The 18740-nt window shown below is 38.7% G+C and overlaps 1 pseudogene; it reads left to right on the top strand.

Moving 5' to 3' along the window:
• Nucleotides 1-4154: 4154 nt before the first annotated feature.
• On the top strand, nt 4155-18237 carry LOC129681017 (14-3-3 protein theta-like; annotated as a pseudogene).
• Nucleotides 18238-18740: the final 503 nt, after the last annotated feature.

Genomic DNA, 18740 nt, shown 5'->3' with positions numbered 1-18740 from the left:
TTCTAACTCTTCTGTAAGGATAATTAGTAGTCAGGTCATTCCCAGGCAGGTTTGCAGCTGTCAACACATTGCAGCAAATGTAAGAAGAGATGAAGTGATGGCACTTGAACAGCTGGCGTGGCAAAACTTCCTTTTGTTCGACTCATTGACCCCGTACTTAACTGGAAGTGTTAATGTCCATCCTGGCTTTGCCTTTGTATCTTATAAAAAAATATTAATGAGATTATAAAGTATTTGCATTGCTTCTCCTTCTCCTTTCCTCACTCCTAACCCTTCCATATTCCCTCAGCTACACTCTCTTCAAAATTCATGGTCTCTTTTTTTGAATTGTTATCATATGTATGCATATATATACATATATATATATATGCGTATATACATATATATGTATTTCTAAATGTATAAATACAGTCTGCTCAGTGCCTTACATCTTCAGGGCTGCCCACTTGGTACTGGATAATCTCTTATGTTTCTCCCTAGGGAAGACTATTGCTCTATGTTCCCAGCACTTCCTAATGGCCTGTAGTTCTTCATCTATACAAGTGAGGCTTCATCGTTCCATGTTAGCAAATCTATTTGTGTTCTTCATATCCTGTTTAGGGTATGTCCGTGAGTCTTCATGGGTGTATCCTTTGACATTTCTCAGTGACAGTATCTCAGAACAAACTTCCTCTTCCTCCTAATCTCAGTCTTTTTGCCCCGTCTTCCACAACAATCCTTGAACCTTAGCTACAGAAGTCATGGTACTGATGTATTAACTATGACTGGGTTCTATAGCCATGCATTTTGATTGGTTGTGTCTTTCTGTAACCATCTCTATTTCAAAGAGATGTTTTTTTCATGAGTGATGAGAATTACTCTTATATGTGGGGATAATGGTAACTATTTAGAATGCAACTAGGGATTATGCTGTTTTCGTAAAGTGTGGTGATAGGTACTTCTCCAATATCCATGATGTTACTATATCTGAGAAGTTAGGTAGATTTACAGGACTGGGATGATTTCTCTCTTGTTAAATGGGCCTTAAGTCCTTAGAGAGCTTTTGAGTGCCTCCAAGGTATACAGACCACTATTGTATCTTTAGAGTTACTGTGCCACACTGGTCTTTGTGTTAGTTCAAAGGCATCAGAACAGGGTGGGGCTATTGTTTGCTTCCCTCCTTTGAAAGCTTTCATGGGCACATTCTGATACCATGAAAAACAGAAGGCTTTGTGGATCCTTCCTGATGATCATTTGCTTATAGAGCCAGGTGGACATCTTAATAAGGTATACATTCAAAATCACCAATGGAAATAAAACATGAGTTTTCACTCTAAAACATCTCTAAGTTTAGGAAAAACTATACAAAAAGAAGTAAAAGAAGGTGTTAACCTATGTTACTAGTTCAATGAAATTAAAACTTAGGAAAAAGAATTGGTATAGTTGAGAGTGACTTTAGGGAATGAAGAAATCAAAGGGAAGGAACTGAGGCAAGAGAAGTCACCATGTGCTGAGAGCAGTGCAAAGCCCTGAGCCTGAACCCACGAAAAACTGGATAATTAGGGTCACACTGGAATGGCCATTACTGTGAGGAGAAGCTTATCTCTTATCCTATAGGAAATAAACAATCACCTAGCATTTAAATAGGGAAGTTGAATACAGATTCACTGTATGCAGAGAAACACCCGATGGAGTCAGTTGAATAACTACATAGTGGAAGAGACTAGAGTTTTCTTACCAGCCCCCATGAACCACGGCTCTGATTACACTATCTTAAAAACAAAACAAAACAAAACAAAACAAAACAAAACAAAAAAACTGTGTAGAAAGTACCGGCAATTCATTAGCAATATCTGCTAGATGTAGGCAGCAGCTTAGTCAGGGGTAAGACCAAGGGTGACAGTGGCAGAGAGTGAATGGGACATCAGATTCTGTGGCCTTAGGGTATTTGGGGACCAAATGTGTCACTTAAGAAAATGGACGTTAGCTTTCAAAAGTCAGGAGCTGCATTGACTCATGGAGAAAAGCAAAAGGGGACAACAATGTGGATCAGTTTTCTTATCTGAAAGGAAATTGTCCGTTTCTGAAGTCTGATTTTTGTTTGAAAGAAGTCATGAGGAAAAGAAAGGATAAAAGAATTGATTCTTTATTACATTTTTTTTCACTTTGTATCCCGGCTATAGCCCCCACCCTCATCTCCTCCCGATACCACCCTCCTTTCCCCCTTCCCTCCTAGTCCACTGATAGGGGAGTTCAAAAAAAGAGAATTGATTTTTGACCATCAGCCAGGCAGCTGCTCAGGAGGAGCTTGGCTGGAGCCAGCAGAACCCAAACCTGAGCTGGAGTGCTAGAGAATTAACAGTGTTTCCGGAACAACTGAAGGAAAAAGAAAAAAAAAAAAGTCTTTTAGGAAGATGCATCTTCAAAAGCGGTCTTATGAAAATGGAAGGAAAGATGGCAGAGAAGATCTGCATGTGCAGAAAATTGAAAAACCAGAGACTAAGATGATAGGTGCAGCGTGGGAACCAAACAGTGTAAGTGTGCTGGTCCTCAGCCTGGAGCCACCGCTTCTGACCCTCTGTGTGCGGAGCACAGAGAGCACATTGGTCATGCCCGGTGAAGCCTGGGTCTGCCAGCACAGAGGGTCTAGTGGTGTGTGGCGTCCTCGGGCTTGTTTGGATCTTGCCTTGTCCCAAGATCACCCTAACTCTGGGCAAGAGCAGAATAGCCAAGAAGAGTCTTAGTGACATTACAGTATTTACGGTGCTTCAGAAACTAGAAAACCTTGAACCGGACCACTCGATACAATGAATAAAGCTTTTTTTTGGGGGGGGGGAAATACCTTTTTTTTGGGGGGGTGGAAATACACAGCAGTTTGCAATGTCACTTTTATAAACAAATACACTATGGAGAGGTGGGAAAGACGTAGGGACAGAGCATCCCATGAACAATCGATAGAGGTGGGACTAGAGACTCGATGGCAGTGACAGGTGGAGGAGAAGACTGCTGTGGACAGAGGAGCATTAGGGCCAGCAGGTTCTGACCATGAATATACTGCCCACGGCAGGACTGTCCTGGCTCTGAGCAACAAGAGAGTGTTTGAATGGAGAACGGTTCATTTTCTGGCTTTGAGCCTCCTCCAAGGATTTCCATGGTCCTTGCTGCTCCCAAAGGCCATGTTGGTATCCATGATCCACGCTACAGCCAGGTGATATGCTGATGTCCATTGGTCCATGGGGACGTCCGAGGTCTGTGCTGCTGCTAGAGATCATCTACGTATCTGCGGTCCGTTCTACTACCAGAGGCCAGGTGAGAGTCCACGGTCTGTAGTGCTGCCTGAATCATGTTGATGTCCATGCGCCGAGCTGCTGCAGGAAGGTCAGACTGATGTGTGTGACCTGTCCTGCTTCCGAGGGCCATGATGGTGTCTGTGGTCCATGCTTCGCCCCAGGGCTGTGTTGATCTCCGAGGTCTGTATTGCCACCAGAGACCTGAGGGCTGTGGGTTTCCTGCTGCCGGAGGCCACGTGGCAGTCCGCGATCTGAGCTGCCACTGACTGAAAAGGAGAGGGAAGCTTCTTTCGCAGTGGTGTTTATCACAGTCGACTCACGGCTGAGAATGAGGGAGACCCAGAAGGCTTCTGTGATTGTCTCTCCTCCCCACCCCACCCCACGAGCCAAAAAGGAAAGAGTCCAGACAGGAAGCCATTGAAGAGAACTCTTGAAAATTGTGATAGGGGTGCTGAAGTGGGGCTCTTCACAGCTGATGGCTTCTGCAAGGGTGGGGGTGGAGGTAGAGAAGGACTCCGTTTTCTTTAAAGGGCTGCCCACTGGGGCTTTGACCATGCTCCAGGGAGTATATGGCAAACACAAGCTGGACTTGGTATTTTCTTTTCTTCTTCTATTTTTGGTGGGAAGTTACAAGGATTAGAAGGGCTGGGACCCGAATGTGATCAGGGTGCATTATGCGAAATTTCCAAGTAAGCAATAAAAATATATTTTGGAAAAATAAACAAATAAATGAATAGATTCTTCATTTTTTTGTATTTCCAGCATCTTATTATTATTTAATTAATGTTTACAAAAGACATTTATTAAATTGGCAGCGGTAATTTTCTCTTCAAAGCTTTCCCATGACAAAAATAGTAGAATGTTATTTTAAAGAAACGAGCATAAATGTATTTCGTACGCGAAATATTTGAGTGAGTTACTGTGTCCAATTATATGTTCACAAACTCATTTCACGAACTGCTTTGTTTAAACATTGAAGGTGGGCAGATATTTGCTCACTGGGTAGATCTGGGTCGTTATATAGTAGATACCGCAAGGAGGGGAAAAGTTGTGGATTCGTCTCTTGAAAGCTCTATGTATACTTCACATTTTTCATTGTAGTAGCAATTGCTCAAAACTGTCTTTTGGCCATGGCTCCTGCAAGCCCACCAACTAACCACTCTTTGATTTCAGGAAGGAAGTGGTTCTAAGGCTAAGAGCCAAGAATTTTTCATTCCATTCCATTCATTGCTTCTGTTACTGATTTATTGAGTAACATTAAGTAGCAACTCTGTAGAATTTCCCTTTGTCCTGCTGAGCAGGGCAATGCGATGGAAATTTCAGTTATGTGGGCACAGCCTGAGGCATGACTAGAAACTGGGTGGAGATCAAACACGGATCTCTGGCATGTCTTCGCAAGGTCCCTAGAGATGGCTCATTACTGAGTAGCTGCAGAGAGACATGACTCAGCCAGTTTCTGCAATAGACTGTCTGGGACAGCTAGGAAAGGGTAGGCAGGCAGGCTGTGAGGAACAGTCAGGTTTTGCTGACCATGGAAGAGAAAAAAATGAGTCTGTTATTTAGAACAGGGGCTCTTAGAGAGCAGTGTGATTATGATTGTTTAGATTTTTGTCAATATAACCGTATTAACATGAGTACAAGCCTGCTCTCTGCTTACAATTTTCTCCAACACTAACAATGCATTTAAAATACCTTGAGAATAACTATTAATCTGTAAGCATTAGCACTTCTCTTTGAATTGAATGCTTAGTAAAATAATGGGATTTTTTCTTCCCAATGGTGAAAAATGAGGAAATCTCTGTTGGCAGATACTTACAAGACACATTAACTTGTTTATTTAGAAACAAATGCTAAATTGGACATGGACACCTGGGTAAAAGAGTCAGAAGACAGGCAAAGAAAGTTAGCCAAGTGAACAAGACAGAGGGTCCGATTGACAGTGTGAGATTTCCTAGCAAGTGATGGTAAATATGAAGATTGCTTGGAGGTTTGAGAATTGACCTTTATTTGTGGTTTAAGCACATAGAATCTGAGGTAAGCAGATTTTAAGCTTTGTTGATTATGTTTGCCTGTGCTAATTCACTACCTCTCTTTTACAATGGAAACTGAGTAATTAAGACAAAGTACAATCTCTGTATTTACTTCATTGGGCAACAGCTGCTTAGCCCTCAGTTGCGGGAATTGATGTGTCAAGAGTCATAGGACAATTTCAGTATGGCTCCAAAAAAAGACTATAATTGTGTTCTCTGGGTCTCGACTTCTGCTGCTAGTTACACCTTACTATGGTGGTGTGTTCATGTTCATGATGGCCAGGGGATAACTGAAAATTGAACTTTAACTCTCCATAAGGGTGCCAGCTGTCTGTAGCTGAGACAGGACATTGTCATTTTCATCACATCAAAAATTCCAGTTTTATGTAAGTCTATGTTAGTTTGGGCTTTGAAATGGGCAGTGGTCTAGAAGTAATTTTGGAGAGATTTGTCATGCAAGTATCAGTCAGTGTTTCCACACACATATGGATTGTCTCTGATTTAGTTTTCTATTTTCAAGGAGGCTGTCTTAGTAGTCTGTTTCCTGCATTGTTCGTATCAAGCTTAAGTGTTCCTTGTCTACCAGTTAGTCAAGTGGTTACAGCAAAGAAAATAGGACAAATAGGAAGTGTCATGGTGGGTGAGAGTCCAGATTCAGTACATTAAACACTTGTAGTATGTAATGAAGGAATTTCTTATAGATCCATTTTCACACATTAAAAGAACAACAACAATGAAAGCAAACAATAACAACAACAAAAACCTCTGGTAATTGAGGGGAGAGTTTTAAAGACTTGGAGTAGAATCTGTCTAGTACCACCTAACAGTGTGGAAAGACTGGTTGCTTCCCTGTGAACTAGCCTCTTCTCTCTGATTGGGGCACTTGTAGGGTGTAACGAACACTCCAGAGCTCATGCAGCCATACTACAGCTAACTTCTCACCATGGCTTTACTACCTTCCTACGCCTCCCACCCTTGCTCCAAGTTCTTGAGCACTGGCTCCTGAAGGCACTTCATTAATGAATGCCATACCATTGGCTTTTGCTGAATCTGACCAAGACAAGTGTGAAGTGAATGGAAAATGAAGAGGGGCGGGGAAAATCACAAGTATTAGTATGAGAAGGAAAAGTAGAGCTTTGGGAACCAGGTTAGAAGAAAGCAAGGTGATCTGGGAAAAAAGGCCTGGAGTAGGTGAGAGCAGGGATCAAAAAGTGACACAGTGCAATCTGGGACAACTGAAAACTGAAATTCAAATCTCAAAGGGGGGCCACGCTGTCTGCAGCTGAGACAGGAAACTTTCGTTTTCATCAGGTCAAAACTTCCAATTTTACAGAAGTGTATGTAAAGTTGTGTGGGTAGGCAGGCCTTGAAACTGCATAAGCACAAGCCGTGAACAGAGACTCATTAAAGAACAAATTCCAGCTCTTTGATTTCATAAGTGCATAGTCTATGTAGTCCCGATTAAAGTGTTTACTCTGGGAACATCACTTTTCTATCTATAAAATAAGCCAGAAGAATTAATCCTTAGACATACTGTCATGTATGGGAAGACAGTTTATATCTGAAAGTATTCACTGCAGAGTGACTTAGAGATATGTTCCCCAAGAGCAGGTATTGGGGAAAAATGTTTGAGTAGTTCAGAAATGAGAAGTTACTTAATACTGGCAGAATAACATAAATTTTACAGGGCACATAACATCAGCATGACACCCAACAAAGAAATGTCCACACCAAAAAGAGTCAATGGCATTCAACCAAAAAGCTTAAATACAACAAACCAAATCTTTGAAGCAAGAAAAAAAAAGTTTTTATTTCCTGTGATGAGGTGATGAGATGAGAACCATTTCCAAGCCTGTCTAACTATTTTTGAACTCTCACTGGCTGGTTCAATTCAGCTGTTCTGGCCTAAACTCCTCTGAAAGCTGACTGATTCAAACTGGCTTCTCTTGGGATGTCTTGGTTTCTCACTGAATTGTTCTTCTGGCCTCAAACTAATTCTGGTAATATGTTTAATTTTCTGGCTCTTTCTCATTCTCTGGCTCCTGTTTTCACCCATGTCTAGTGTGCTCTCTTTGCAGCCTGTCTCTGTAAAACTGTGCCAGTAAGAAACTCTCAGTAAAAACTCTAAATCTCTCTCCCTGAGCTGCTGTAAAGTAGTCTCTTCTTCCTGTCCTGTTCTGTGAGAACTGGGTGTATCCTGTCTCTGACTCATTCTGTTAAATCTTTCTCTGATTCCTCACGTTGTCAGCCCCTCATTTAGATGTCACTTTCAAATATGGTTGCTTCCTTCTATAAACTAACTTTACCTTCATTATTTGGGATTAAAGGTGTGTGCTAAGGGTGTGTCTGTATTCCAGCTGGATCATACTGTAGTATGTCTACATTCTAACTGGATCACATAGACCTAGAAGGTCTTTGGATGTGACCCCTTAAGCAGAGCATCCATGTTGCTGTATTAAAATACCTCTAGAGATCTTAGGTACTACTTAGTAGGACAAACATTAGCAAGGAGGACAGAGAACCTGGGCACAGGGGCACCGGGAGTCTTGGATTGAAGATTCTTTTTTTTTATTTTTTTTATATTAATTACAGCTTATTTACTTTGTATCCCACCTGTAGCTCTCTCCCTCCCTCATTCCCTCTCAATCCCACCCTCCCTCCCTCTTCTCCTCCTAAGCCCCTCTCTAAGTCCACTAATAGGGAAGACCTTCATCCCCTTCCCTCTGACCCTAGTTTATCAGGTCTCATCAGGACTGGCTGCATTGTCTTCCTCTGTGGCTAGGTTGAAGATCCTAAAGTGAGAATATTATGGAGTTTTAAAGCTGCGAAGTGTAAAGAGCTAAAGTAAAGCATGATTCACCATGCAAGTTTTGGAGGAATGATAGATGGGGATTTGAATCACTGCTACACAAGATGCAAAGTGATAAACTCCTTTTTTCAGATTGTGTCCTCAGCCTTAGATCATACATGTAGCATTAAATTTCTTGTTTAATACCTAAGGAGTAGATTTAATTAAATTGAAAGTTAAACTTTTTTTAAATGTAGTATAGAAACAGAAACAAAACTATATTTGACATGGAGATTCATATGTATATATATATATATATATATATATATATACTCACATATAAATATATATATATATACTCACATATAAATATATATTAATCAGATGTAATAATACATATGATATACACAAAGTTTGGGAGCTAGAGGATGAATTATATGGCTATCAACCTTGTCCTTATCTTATAAATGCAAATCATCTCTGAATTTTTATGTAATGTCAAATGACAGATACTTATTTTGATATAATTGTTGTTAGTTCTCCAAAACAATGAAGAGAGAATATTTCTCTTGTTCACTGAGATGTGGGACAAAGATAGATCAGAAGTGACAATGGAGATAGCTTTGGTGTGGTGATTAACCCATATGGGTTCTCTCTGAGACTCTTCTGAGCATTCAAATTATTGTGCTAGCATTTCACCAGGATCGTCTTATGAGACAAAAGCCCACCTTCAATTCTAGGATTAAAAACCTTAACGTAATTTTGAAGTAAAGAATTATTCAACCACATTTTAATATAATCAAGCAGAAACATATTTAGAAGATTATATTGTTTTTCATACAGAAGAAAATTAAGGATACCTTCTAAACTAAGGTTATAATTTTGCCAGTTATTAGTTATCACAACAAAACAGTGACTATAAAACCCCCCGCTTAGGTGCATTTGCTTTGAATCTAGCTTTTACTATACATACAGAAATGAAGATGGCTAGGGCTTTATAATAAGTTATTTACAGAGACCAGTTACCATGTAAAGAAACTATAAATACTCACAGTAAAGAAAGATAAGGTGGCTTGCACTTCCATTGAAATGACTATACATTAGACAGAGGCCACTCTTGAAACTAGAAATGGAATGTTCAAATGCTCAGTTTTAAAATGGACTCAGCAATACTTTTATGCTATAATTAAAAAATATATACAATTTTTACACTAAATTATAATTTGACTTATAAATTCTAGTTTATCATGACAAAGGCAATGAAAGGCAGGTGAATAGAGAGCCAACTTTGTTCCACAGAATGTTCAACTGAATGAAGAATGTAGGCCTAATGGTTTACGGAAATTCACATACAAATAAGATAAGGTCAGGGTCAGGATCCACTTAAAACCCATTAAAATGTCAACGAAGCTACTGATTCACTCCACTTGAAAGGTAATTATACTGCCCGGTGATAAAGAAAAATATTCCCAAAGAAGTTAGTTACTTAAAGTTCAAGACTAGTAAATGACTGAAAAGTTTTGATACTGAACACCTACATTCTTGTTAGTTAATTAAATGAAAGAGCACAGTGCACATTGAAACCATGAGTGACATTGAATAGACAGAATTGTGTGAGCAAATTGAGACTTTTTTTTCAAATGACTTAACAAAATCACTTATGAAATTATTTTGCTGTATGCCTTAAAAATGATTTTAAATGTTTCTTTCTTACAATATTGATATTTATGTAACTGTATGAATATAAAATATTAGCAGAGGTGGCTCATGTATAAAAGTGAATACATCTACTTAAACAAGATATTCTAGCATTATAGAAAGAATGCTAACACCCAGGGACGGAGACAGAGGGATTAAGTATTCAAGGCCATCCTGGGTTATCTCAAAAGACTATCCCTCAAAAACAAACAAGATAGTTTAAAAAACAAAAAATGAGAGGAAGGATTCAACTTTCATTTTCTCATTCTTTGGGTAAGGAATGAGGACCCAGAGTTAAATGAGGGGTTATGGGCTTTTCTGCACCACAAACAGTATTTTTAATTTTTAGGATTTTTTAAATTTCTCATGTGTAGTAACATCTTAGAACAAGGATTTCAAGCAAGGTCTGCTGAGAACTACCAGGACGAGCACCCTTTTCCTAAAGGGCAAATCTTCCTAGTAAAAACAAACAAAACAAAAACTAGTGTGGTAAAACAAAGTAGCAATTTTCTCACTCAAAAAGCACCAGGTGGGAGTAGAAGGAAGAGAGGCTGGTTTAAAACTATTGGCAGAACCTTTGAATAAAGATTCTTGGGTTTTGTTTGGTTTGGATTGTTTTTTTGTTTGTTTGTTTGTTTGTTTGATAACTGAGTAGTACCGTAATTACTGTTTAAATATACAACAAAGGTAAACAGAATAGAGATAGTCATGAGCTTTCTAACAGAAATTAAGACAGAAATTGGTGGGAAAACATACGTGGGTATGAGAAGGGGAAAAGCCAGTATGTGGGAGGACAGGCACACTACTGAGAGGTTTAGGCCGGCAGGCACGCTTCACTGTAGAACATGAGAGATTTATTTACTCACCTATTCCTTCTTTAAGGAAAGTTGTATGTGTAGCTACACACAAAACACTGCCCTTCAGCCTTCCAGTTGACTGATTTCATGCAGAAGCAAAACCTAGCAATTGAATTTTGTAGAAGTTACAGTCATGGGCCAACATAATTAAATAACCAAAGTTCACTGGACACTTAGTAAAGTTAGACACAAGAAAAAGCTGATGTAAATAACTAAATTACCTACTTCATGACAGAGGAGAAAACACCCACAAATATAGCATAGGGTTTTTTATTTCAAAAATGTTTTGAAACTGAATTTATTGTAATTGAGCCTAGACTGGATCTCAGTATATTCTGAAGGGATGATCCTGTCCTCTTGACTTTCTTGTCATTGCTTTCCAAGTGCTAGAATTACAGGCACTAGTGAAAAAAGAATGATGAAATAATTTGAGATTAAACAAAAGGTTAAGAGGAAGGTAAGAAGGAAGAGGAGGGGGAAAGAAGAAAAGAAGATCAGCAGGAAGAGAGAAAATCTAGAAGGAGCAGAAAGAGGAAGGGAGAGAGAGAAGGAAGAGAGGGGAGAGGAATACAAGACATACTAAATTTAATGTATGAAGTCATATGAAATGTGCCAAAAGTGATCTGTTCATATTAAATAAAAAACAGGTTAGAAAAGTGAATCATTTCAGGAAGAGCAGAAAGAGAAAAGGTGTCAGAGATTCCAAATAAAAAAAAAGTCACAGAATTAACATTAAGTAATTTGTAATAACACACCACCAAATGAGTGGATTCAACAGCAGAAACATACCCTTCTGTGTGTCTTAGGTTAGAAGTCTATCCAAGGTGATAGCAGGCTATGTCTCTTCACATTGAGGAGAGGCTGCATGCTTGTTTAAACTGACTAGAGCAACCCCAGTGGTTCCTTGTACACTTTCTGCTTCTTTCTTCACATGACCTTCTTTTAAATATACCAGACATGCTGCATTAAGGGATCTATAATAGGACGTTCTGTGAAATGCCAGCTCCTGATTAATGACACAGAGACTTTTTATTAATTATGAAAGGTTGGCCTTAGATTTAACTTTTCTCCAACTAGCTCTTATAACTTATATTAACCCGTTTATATTAATCTATGATCTGACATGTGGCTTATTACCTTTCCTCAGTACCCTACATCTGTCTTTGTGTTTGGCTGATGAATCTCCTGTGCCTCAGATTCTTTCCCAGAGTTCCTCTTGCTGCATCATGTCTATTTTCTCCTGCCTCAGCTCAGTTATAAAATCAATCAGAAAGTGTTGCATGGACTGTTTACAAAATATGATGCAGAATACAAGAACGATCTTTAAACAGTGCACAAAAAGATCATCCTAAGAGAGACCCACCTATTGACACATTCTAATTTCATTACATCTACAAAGCCCTCATTTCCGCCAATAAGTTCATATTAGATAGAGACAAAAAGAGGTTAGGAGTTCAATCTCTCTCTCTCTCTCTCTCTCTCTCTCTCTCTCTCTCTCTGTGTGTGTGTGTGTGTATCTTTTCCTCTCTTTTTCTTGGCAAGGGGAACAGATTTCATCCCATAAACTGCCTTTAGGGATGCAGACATCACCCCAAGGGCCATTGAAATACTATGTCATGGCACTGGGCCCTTTGCCTATATACACCAGGTCTTCAGCAGGGCTACATGATAGCCTGTGCCCTTTGCCCACTGCTGGATTCCTAGCATATAAGTGTCAAAGAAAGAGAAGGGGTGGAGTTCCTCAGCAAGCACCTTATCTTTCCTATGTTTCTTTCTTCTTTATATCCTTCCCTGTAGGTTTTTTTTTTTCTTCACCTCCTGGTTGAGGGATATGAGGTAGAAAACACTTGTAAACACAAGCTGCGAATACTGAGAGCTGCTTCTTCAGAGATTCGTTGAGTCACAAGAACAAAAGCTGCCTGAATACAGCTCCATTTAAAGATGACACAAACAAGAAGCACAGTATTCTCCTTTCACATCTACCCCAATTTGCATTACAGAAAACCAAACTTTGATCCCTGAAAGGCACCCATAGGTCAACAGAAGAATTTAGCTCAGAGGTGAGGTAGGAGGTAGAACATTGAAAAAGGAAAATGGACAGTAACTTCAGGGATAGCTGACAGTGTCTATGGACAATAAATCTAAGAGCCACCGCAAGTGTTATCACAATAAGCAAAAAAAAACCTAATTGTGTTAAGCCTCCCTGTAAATTAACAGGCTCAACAAAACTGAGAAAACATTGGTTCCTGATGTGGGTTTTCATGTCTGTAGAAAGTTTTATATATAAATCTAGGATTTAGGCTCTGAATGCCACTATAGTGAAACCCAGCAATGAAATAATAGATTTTTTTTTTCCCTAGGATAAACATAGAAAAAAAAATGTTTGACTTTCAAAGCAGAGGACATTTGTTTGTCCTTCAAGATATATGACAACTTCATCAGTTTATAAATTGGATGATCCAAAGCTTCAGATCATAGTTTATTGCTCAGCCAGCCATTGTTTACGTCACCAACACATACTTTTTTTGAAATAAATAATTTCTTGTATTTTTAGTTTAAAAATATTCTCCTCATATTTTGGGTTCACTCAAATTATTACCCTAAACTAGTAAGAGAGGAAATGAAAGCAATGCATGGGTATTCACTTAAAGTCCTGTTAAGGACACCGAAATATTAAACAAACCATTTTGTGGTTTATATAAATATCTCATAATGTAAACATTCCATGTTCCAGGAGTGCATCCGAGAATGAACATACCGTGAACAAACAGCTTACACAGATACAAGTGACCTAAGTAAAATGGAACATGAAAGAACGAGAGAGTTCTCAATGCTGACGTCGGTAGCACTTCAGAATCCTTTCCAGTGGGCTCTGTATAGACACACAGACAAGAGCTGATGTCGGTAAGCTATAAAAAGGTACACATAGGTAGCACATACCGTACAATTAGGCAAGACTTTGCTGTACCTTTGTTGTCACAGAATCACAGAAGATTTTAAGGTTCTTAAGCACTTCGTTTTGAAAGAGAAGTTTTTCTTTAAAATCTTGAAAATGACACTTATCCTCCCCTCCCCCCCCCCCCCCCCCCGCAAAAGCATGCCTATAAGGGTGTGAACACTGGGATTTTTAAAGCCAGGAAAAAAAGTAGTTTTGAAAAGGGACATTCTCTAGCTAAAATATCACCCAATGCAGCAGTTAAAAGGTGAGAATTCTAGATTACAAATGCACATTTATCTTAATGAACCAGGTAGGAAAAATCCAACAACAATATTTGACTCTATGGCCACAGAATGGTCAACGGCAATCAGAGTTTGCTCTTGTGAAGTGACAAATGACCCAACAGTCACAAAATATTAATGGTGTCTTTCCTACTTTATATATGTTGTCTAAACACAAACAGGGAAAATATAACACATTATCTTGAAGGAATATACTAAGAATGACAATATTTTACATTAATCCTTCCATATGTTTTAGACACATTGAAGAATTCTTTTTAAAAGAAGATTTAAAACCATGTATTATTAAGGTAGTAGATAATTATATATTTTGAATAAATATTTTAAATTTAGGTAAAGAAATGAGGTGATATTCTTTATAATTTATCAATTAAATATAAACATAAATTTAGTAAAATTTTAAGTCTTATAAGATTGTATCTTGTTAAGATTTCAGTAGAAGAACCCCAAAATGAAACAAACTTAAGCATGAGAATAAATAAAAATATATTCAATTTCTAGAACAGATTTATTTCCTTTCCATGTCAAGAATTGCTACTAAGGTTTGAAAAAGAAACACTTTATTTTTAAATTATATAATTTTCATAACATTTAAAAAAAATTTAAACAGAGAAATCAAATATAATTTCAACAATTATTAAGGAAAAAGCTAAAATTAACTTATATGACTTATTTCTTTAATAACTGAGCATCAGGTAGTAAAGACAATTCAAAAGTTCCTGAAGTTTGTACTAATCCACTATGAAGTTCAAGTGTGTTCTAAAGATGGAAATGAAAACTTAATAGGTTTGGTGATGAAATTATGACCCTCAAACACTGATTTACTAAGATCTTTCTGCTAATCTGCACGTGTTGAAATGACATTATAGAAGACAGCAAAAATATTTTATTCAGGTTGCAATAGTCCAAAGAACAACCTTAAAACAAATGTTTAGTTTAATTTAGCAGCCAGCTACCAAGCTACTGCTTGGTACTCAAACTGCACTCTGCTGCTGGCTGTAAAAGATCCGAGACTTATAACCAGAACTCAAAAATGAAGATTCACACAATGGTAACGTTAAAGAATACAGAAAACAAATGTTACAGGAATAAGGAAGAAAACAAAAACTATTAGCACATGACTGCATTTAATCAAATAAATAAACCTAACCATTGTTTTAATTAATATTTTCCCAATAAAATTTAATATCAAACAATTCCCCACCTACATAAAGAGTAGGTTAAGAATTACAAATAATCCCTTCTGCTCCCCTCTCCACCCATTTCTCTACCCAGTTCCCTCCCTCTATCCTTCCCAGATGTCTAATCTATTTCATGTTCTCTCTAAGATGCAAGCATCCTTCCTTGGGCTGTTCTCGTTACTTAAGTTCTTTAGGTCTCTAGATTGTAACACTGTTATCTTGACTTTATAGCTAATATCTACTTATAAATGAGTACATTCCATGTGTGTCTTTCTGGGTCTCTGTTACCTCACTCAGGATGATCTTGTCTAGTTCTATCCATTTGCTTGGTTTTTAATAGCTGAGTAATATTCCACTGTGTAAATATACCACATTTTCTTCATCCATTATTTGGTTAGGGACATCTAGATTTTTTCCCATTTCTGGCTATTATGAATAAAGCTGCAATGAACATGGTTGAGCAAGTGTCCTTGTTGTATGGTAGAGCATCTTTTGGGTATATGCCCAGGAGTGGTATAGCTGGGTCTTGAGGTAGAACTATTCCTAATTTTTGGTTGAACCATGATATGGATTGTACAAGTTTATGCTCCTACCAGCAATGGAGGACTGTTCCCCTTGCTCCACACCTTCACAACATGTGCTGTTGCTAAAGTTTTTGGTCATAGCCGTCCTAATGGATGTAAGATAGAATATCAGGGTTGTTTTGATCTGCATTTCCCTGGTGACTAAGGATATTGAGAATTTCTTTAGAAATGCCATTAGAAATTCCTCTGTTGAGAATTCTCTATTTAGATCTATACCCCATATTTTAAATTGGGTTTTTTGGTTTGGTAATGTCTAGTTTCTTGAATTCTTTATAAATTTTGGATATTAGTCCTCTGTTGGATGTAGGGTGAAGACCTTTTCCCATTCTGTAGGCTGATATTTTGTCCTATTGATGTGTCCTTGACTTGCAGAAGCTTTTCGGTTTCATGAGGTCTTATGTATTAATTGTTGATCTTAGTGTCTGAGCTGTTGTTGTTCTCTTCAGGAAGTTGTCTCCTGTGCCGATGAGTTCAGGGCTATTCCCTTGACCTCTATTTCTCTTCTATCAAATTTAGTGTATCCAGTTTTATGTTGAGATCTTTAATCCACTTGGACTTGAGTTTTGTGAAAGGTGATAGATATGGTTTGATTTGCATTCTTCTATATTCAGACATTCAGTTAGGCCACACCATTTGCTGAAGATGCTTTCCATTGTATAGTTTTGGCTTGTCAAAAATAAAATGTCTATAGGTGTGTGTGTGTGTGTGTGTGTGTGTGTGTGTGTGTGTGTACTACTGGGTTTTCATTTTAATTCCATTGACCAACCTGCCTGTTTTTATGCTAGTATCATATGATTTTTGTTAATATTGCTCTGCAGTACAGCTTGAAATCAGGAATTATTTACTTTCAGAAATTATGTTACTGTTCAGGATTTTTTTTTATATGAGGTTGAGAATTTTTCTTTCAATGTCTGTGAAGAATTGTGTTGGTAATTTGATGGGAATTGTGTAGAATCTATAGATTGCTTTTAGTAAGATGGGCATTTTTACTATGTTAATCCTACAGATCCATTATCATGGGAGATCTTTCCATCTGCTAATATCTTCAATTTCTTTTTGAGTCCGGGGAGGACAGAGGGAGAGAGAGAGAACTGGATTGGTGGAGTGCATCTCTGAGAAGAGCTAGAAACCCAGGACAATGGATACTCCCAGGAATCTCTGAGGATAACCCTAGCAATGGAGAATAGGTGTCCTCTGAGAGGCTTCACCCAGCAACTGATGAAAACACACGCAGAGACCCAACAACCAAACATTCAGCAGAAACTTAGGGAATCCTGTAAAAGAGGGGTAGGAATAATTGAAGGATCCAAAGAGGTCAAGGACACCACAAGAAAACCTACAGAATCATTAAATCTGGGCCCTGGGAGCCCACAGAAACTGAACCACCAAACAGAGAGCATGTGTGGGGCAGGGTTTTAAGGTTCTCTACACATATGTAACAATTGTGAAGTTAAGTCTTTATGTGGGACTCCTAACAACAGGAACTGACTCTGTTGCCTGCCTTTGGATCTCTTTCCCCTAACTGGGCTGCACAGAAGAAGATGCACCTAGTCCTAATGCAACTTGGAATGCCAAGGAGGGTGGCTATACATGGGATGCCTTTCCATTTCTGAGGAGAAAAGGAGGAAAGGAGGATGGTGAGGGGACAAAGGAAGGAGTTGGAGGAGAGGAAGAAAGGGAAGCTGCAATCAGAGTATAAAGTAAATTAATTTATTAACTAAAAAGAAATAATTACAGATAAAGGACAGAGACTAGAAAAAGGACTCCAGATCCGTCTAGGCACTCACCCTGTGCCATTGAGAAAACCAAGCTGATTCAGATGGCCAAATTGGCTGAGCAGGCAGAGGTTTACCATGCCAATTGCATGAAAGCCATGATGAGCAGGGAGCTGAGCTGACCAACAAGGAGCCCAACCTGTGGTAGGTGGCTTACAAGACCGCAGGTCCACTGGAAGGGTCATGTCGAGCATCAATCAGAAGACAGACACCGCCAACAAAATGTTGCAGCTGATCAGTGACTATTGGGAGAAATCGGAGTCAGAGCTGAGGTCCATCTCTATCATGGTTCTTGAATTGTTGGATAAGAATTTAATAGCCAATGCATCTAATTCAGAGAGTAAGTTCTTCTATCTGAAAATGAAGGAATATTATTTCCAGTATCTTGCAGAAGTAGCTTGTGGTGATAATCAAAAACATATCATAGATGATTTGCAAGGGGCGTGTCAAGAGACATTTGATATAAGCAAGAAAGAGATGCAACCTTCACGTCCGGTCCACCTGCGTCTGACTCTTAACTTTTCTGTTTTTCACTGTGAGATCCTTAATAATCCAGAGCTTGCCTGCACACTGGCCAAATGGCTTTGCTGAGGCCATTGAGGAGCTTGATTCACTGAATGAAGACTCCCACAAAAAGCACCCTCATCACGCAGCAGCTTAGAGACAACTTAACGTTATAGACATCAGACAGTGCAGGAGAAAAATGTGATGCAGTGGAGGGGCCTGAAAACCAAAGGCATCCAGGATCTCCTTCCTTCCTCCCCTCAAGAAAAGATTTCTTTATCTCCATTCCTTCTTGGACTTTCTATAGCTAGGCAGCCCAATCATGTGTATGGGATCAACTGTTATCTATAGTCTTCACCCTACAGCTTTGGGAAAACTCTATCTCTTGGTTTGTGTTGTCTGGACCTTCCTGCTGTGCAGTTACTGCCGTAGAAAAGCATCAAGAGCTTCATTTCCTATAAACGCCAGTAACTTCCAGACACTTGTGTAGAAGACTGACAGTCCATTTGGTAATTAAGTAATCTGAACCAGTTCTGCAAGTGACTGTGTTTTGTATTACTGTCAAGATATGAAAATGTAGTTCATTATAATATAAAGTAACAACTATAATAAATTCTTGATTTCTGCATTCCCTCCCTGACCTTCTTTTGGGGGTTCCTTTCAGAAGCAACTTTTCTATGCTCTTATTAACTGATTTCTTTTTAGTAGGAATCCAGAAGTGTTAATTTGAATGGGAAAGTGCTTAATGCACCTAGGCTTTGGGTTACAGACTGAAATGTCTCCTGTGTCACATATTCCGGAGGTTACATCTGTC

Source organism: Psammomys obesus, unplaced genomic scaffold (genome assembly GCF_907164565.1).
Source record: "Psammomys obesus unplaced genomic scaffold, mPsaObe1.curated_primary_1811, whole genome shotgun sequence".
NCBI lineage: Eukaryota > Metazoa > Chordata > Mammalia > Rodentia > Muridae > Psammomys > Psammomys obesus.
This window is presented reverse-complemented; position numbering and strand designations above follow the sequence as displayed.